The sequence below is a fragment of the Colobus angolensis genome, unplaced genomic scaffold (assembly GCF_000951035.1).
Source record: "Colobus angolensis palliatus isolate OR3802 unplaced genomic scaffold, Cang.pa_1.0 Scaffold88, whole genome shotgun sequence".
NCBI lineage: Eukaryota > Metazoa > Chordata > Mammalia > Primates > Cercopithecidae > Colobus > Colobus angolensis.
In genome coordinates, this window is record NW_012122709.1 from 7,248,075 (window position 1) to 7,253,449 (window position 5,375).

A 5,375-nucleotide genomic window follows, 5' to 3' on the forward strand; every position below is an offset into this window, starting at 1 on the left:
AATCTACTACATCACACCTTGTTGATAGACTGTATATGCCACTCCTCCTACCGTCTTCATTAGCAGGTCCCTAATTTAGCTGATTTTGGAGTTCTGAAAAATATATGTACTAATTTCTTTACTTGCCTTACTGAAATACAGACTGGAGTTCCAAGCAGCTTCTCCTGTAATAAAAACATATATAATTTCAGCCAGGCACAGTGGGTCATGTCTGTAATCCCAGCACTTTGGGAGGCTGAGGCAGGCGGATGACCTGAGGTCGAGAGTTCGAGACCAGCCTTACCAACATGGAGAAACCCCATCTCTACTGAAAATACAAAATTAGCCGGGTATGGTGGTACATGCCTGTAATCCCAGCTATTTGGGAGGCTGAGGCAGGAGAATCGCTTGAACCCAGGAGACAGAGGTCACAGTGATCCAAGATCGTACCACTGGACTCCAGGCTGGGTAACAAGAGTGAAACTCTGACTCAAATAAATAAATAAATAAATACTTTTTAAAAATAAATAAATTTGGCCAGGGGTGGTGGCTTATGCCAGTAATCCCACCATTTTGGGAGGCCAAGGTGGGTGGATCACGAGGTCAAGAGTTCAAGACCAGCCTGGCCAAGACAGTGAAACCCTGTCTCTATTAAAAATACAAAAATTAGCCAGGCATGGTGGTGCATGCCTATAATACCAGATACTCCGGAAGTTGAGCAGAGAATTGCTTGAATCCAGAGGTGGAGGTTGCTGTGAGCCAAGATCACACCACTGCATTCCAGCTTGAGTGAAAGAGTGAGAGTCTGTCTCAAAAAAACAAAACAAAACAAAATAAAACTATGTATATATACATACACACACATATAATTTCAATGGTGGAGACAAAAACAGATCACGCTGCAATCTTTACATAACAATGATTAAATGTTTTTGAGCTTGCTAACAACTGCTTTGAAGAAAAATTGCACTTAATTAGATTAACAATTCTCAAATGGAAACTCAATTTGCAATTGAGTTTGCAAAATAAATATTTCTCCTTACTTGAAGATGTGTATACCAGTATACACGTATACAAAATCACGCATGAACTCAAACACACAGTAATGTATACAAAAATACAGAATGTCAGAGCTGAAAGAGATCTTTTGTCCATAATATTCACTTTAGAGATGAGGAGTAGAAGGATAAGGTGATTTGCCAAGCTCCAATAGCAAGCTTGTGATAGACACCAAACCCCAAGTTTCTGCTTATTTGCAGTGATGTCGTAGGCACTCTGTGTGATGCTGGTGAATATTTTAGGTGTGAAATAGTAAGCATAAAAGTAGTACTACCTGGCAATCTGTCTAAGATCATTGACAGGCCTGAGAGTTTTCCATACGGCCTGCACCCTAACCTCTGGGAAGAAAACATCCACAATGTAATTTCTACAAGATTAGAAGAAGGAGAGAGGCAACGGGGATTCCATTTTTACTAGGAGTATCCACCTCTGAGAGGGATATATCCACCTCTGTGGATGTCACCTACTCTGCAGAAAACCCTTTCCTGGAACTCCCAGGTATTTTATAAAAGAGTCAGATATCAGACCTATAGACAGAAGGCTCACACCCAGTCATGCAGAATCTCTGATCACCAAGAATTAGAACATTTCTGGATGATGGGCTGTATACATGGAAGAGTTGGGAATCTTTATTTTTAGGCAGAGAAATATGTGGGGGAAAACATAAAATCTACTCCCTTTGAATTGAAATGCTCAGATATTTAAAAACAGTGTTAAAACAGACATTTGTATTTAAGGAAGTGAAAATATTTTCTAAGATGCAGGTCATATGGATCTGTCAATTCCCTTCTGAGTTAAGTCATTCTAAAAAGGGGTTGACAGTGATACCCGCCTCACCTCACAGGCTATGGGTGAGCAGCAGGTGGACTGATAGATGCAAACACTTCAGAGATGAAAGTTTTTAGTTTAACTGGTCTGCTTAGGTAAGGAGCAAGAATCACTTTGGGATTTGCAAATAACCTTGTACATAGGACAATCCCATAAAGGGTTGAGAGGGCGGTAGCCTTCTCCATTGTTGACAAGGAGGTGGAAGAAGGATGTGAGAACACTTGTTGCCATGAGTACACGAAGAATAAGTGTAGATAAAGGCAGGAGGGGAGAACTGCAAACATTAAGTGTTGGGCCAAGACTTCTTAGGAACAGGACAAGGGACAGTGGCTTGCTCTTTTGACTCTGCTCTTCTTTGAAATGCTTTCACAGGAAACGTGAATCTGATGTGGACCCTCCTCATTTTCCTTGTTTTAGACCTAACTGTCTTCACTCCAGCCTTCCCCTTCTTAACACGACATATAGACAACCCCAGGTCTTGGGTCCCTAGAGGACACCACCGATACTGTGAGGTGACGATGAGGTGCCGTTGGTTGATCCATAGAGGTAAATGCAAGCAGATCCACACATTCATTCATGAGAATCTGACCACCATAGCAGATTTCTGCAGAACTCCACCAGTGCCCTGTACCAACAGCCCCTCCATGTGCAGCTGCCACAACAGGACTCATGATGTCAATGTCATTGACTGTTTTGCCAGCACAGGGACCCGACCTCTTCACTGCCACTACCAAAAATAAGGAGTCCACCAGGCCCATGCGAGTGGGCTGTAAGAAGGGGGCACCTATTCACCTGGATGGCTAGGTTCCTCCTGACACTGGCACTTGAGTGACTTGCACCCTGTGCCTTCAAATCTTTGCAGCACTGTCTACGTCTTCTTTGTAAATGCTTCATCCCTTGCACACAGACTCCTCATTGTTCCCAGACTCATGCAGCCTCCTGCGTTTTTCTTACAGCCTGTTCCCCACCAACCCCACGTCCCCTATCCCTGACACAGTGTCAGGGCTTTTGGTGGAGGACAAGGTGGCAGTGGAGGGTCGGTGGGAGGCAACCTGATTTACGGAAATAATACTCTGGAAAAGCCTTGCTCCATCCAAGCTGCTAGACAATCCCCTTCTCCTGGGGCTGATCTTCCTACTAGCTGCTCTCACAAAACTTCCTGATGCCGGCCCTAGGTTTCCTGGATCATAGGGTCCTTCTGCCTTCTGTGGGACATTCTATGCCATTCTCCGCAATGGGCTCCTTCGGAGGGTATTAGGGATGATACCCAGGTGGGAAGCCGCTTCCTTTAGGGAAACAAATCGCTGTGGCTCCCGGAGTGTCACCGGAAAAAATCCTTTCTGGAGAAGTGGGAGGAGCCTGGGCAACTCAGCCGGCCCAGAGCCTTCGTGGTCTCCCCGTTCCGGTGGCCTCCGTATTGGCCGGCAGGGGGCGCCGAGCCACATGCTTCCTGCAGGCCGAGAGTCCAAAACTTCTTTCTTGGTTTCCTTTAAGACAGAGTGAGATGGGCAGCAAATTTCTTGGTTGCTGACACGGGTAGAGGATAATAGGTGAATAAACAGAAAATTCAGCCAGCATAAATACAGTCTAACTGTTGAAGAACAGATTTCTGAGTCTACCATAACTTTCATGCACTGCAGCACTTCAATATTCAACCTGCCACCTTCAGATTCACACTGCAGCACCTCAGGTAAGAAGGAAAGGAAGTGAATATGCACAGAGGACCTACTTGTGTTACGAGCTTTACAGTTTAGCTGCACTGGAGAAGAGTTTACTTCTTTCTTGGAATCCATTACATCACCGATCCCCTTCTGAAGGAGGTTATTTTATCCACAAGAGGAAGCATCCAAAGTTGTTCATATTCTCTATCCTGTGACTCCACCAAAATGGTGACAAGGTTTTGAAGTGAAGGAGGGCACTTGACTCTAGGGCAGCCATCCTTGAACTGACTAGCCAGGTGCCCACGGAGCAGACTCGCATGGGGATTTTATCCTTTTGGAATAATCCAGTGACAAAACTGGATACTATTACTTTCATTCCTTCCTCTGATGCCAGGAGCTATAGCTGTTTTGCCTTTGTTTTTGGCATTTAGCACTTAGCCTAATGCTCGCAATAAAAGTGCCTTCAAGAAATCTTTAATGGGCCATTTTGGTAGGTCTGGTTGTTGCTGTGGATCTTTTGTAGATGCCTATTTATTAGAGAAGTTTCTTCCCTTCTGCTCCTGGTTGTCTCTCTTGAATGGATTGGGAATTTCATTGAATGATGGATTATACAGCATATTTCTTTAATCAGTTAATGGGGTGAATTAGATTAGTTGATTTTAGAATACTAAACCAACCTTGTATTCCTGGGATAAACCCTTTTTGGTTATGTGATATAATCTTTTTTATATATGACTAAATTTAATTTGCTAATATTTTGTTAAGTTTTTTTTGTATTTATGTTCACAAATGAGATTGGTCTGTAATTTTTTTGTACTGCCTTGTTTAATTTTGATATCTAGGTTACATGTTAGCCTCCAGAAATGAATTGGGGAGTAGTCCTTCTTTCTTTATTTTGTGACTGGAATTATATGTTATTTTAATACTTGGTAGAACTCACATGTAAGGCTGTTTGGTCCTGATATTTTCTTATTTTCTTTGAGATGGCTTTTTCTTTTTTCTTTTCCTTTTTTTTGGATATGGGTCTTCCTATGTTACCCAGGTTGGATGCAGTGGCTATTCACAGGTGCGATCACAGAGCATACCTCGAACTACTGGTCTCAACTGATCCTTGAACACTTGGCCTCAGGTGCCTCAAACTCCTGAGCTTGAACTCCTGATCTCGAATAATCCTGCTGCCTCAGCCTCCAGAGTAGCTGGGTCTACAGGTGCACACCACCAGGCTTAGTCTCAAACTATTTTAAACTTCTGTTTCAATTTCCTTAATGGTTAAAGAGATGCTAACTTTTCCATTTCTTCTTGAGAAAGCTTTGGCAGATCGTTTTTTTCCCATGTAGGAATTTATCCGTTTTGTCTAAAGTTTCCAAATATATTGGCACAAAGTTATTCATAATCTGTCTAATATTTAAAGCATTGATTTTATGCCCTATTTTTATTCTGACATTTTTTGTACCTTTTTTATTGATAAAACTTTTGAGGTGTGTCTCTCTTATTAGACAGAGATTTTTTTCAGACATGCAGAAGCAAGTACTTATAAACTCATGTAGAAACTTTTTTAGAATGGGTCCACCTCTTTCTTTTTTCTTTTTTTTTTTTTTTTTTAGATGGAGTGTCACTCTGTCACCCAGGCTGGAATGCAGTGGCACAATCACGGCTCACTGCAACCTTCACTTCCCGGGTTCGAGCAATTCTCCTTCCTCAGCCTCCTGAGTAGATGGGATTACAGGCATGTGCCACCACACCCAGCTAATTTTTGTATTTTAGTAGAGACGGGGTTTCACCATGTTGGCCAAGCTGGTCTTGAATTCCTTACCTCAGGTGATCCACCCTCCTCGGCCTCCCAAAGTG

General features: G+C 42.7%; 1 long non-coding RNA gene across 1 annotated transcript; it reads left to right on the top strand.

Moving 5' to 3' along the window:
- The first annotated feature begins 1,304 nt into the window (after window positions 1-1,304).
- On the top strand, window positions 1,305-2,768 carry LOC105503839. Its single transcript, XR_001000538.1, has 2 exons — window positions 1,305-1,536; window positions 2,239-2,768. It is a non-coding gene; the product is annotated as an uncharacterized LOC105503839 (long non-coding RNA).
- The last annotated feature ends 2,607 nt before the right edge of the window (window positions 2,769-5,375 follow it).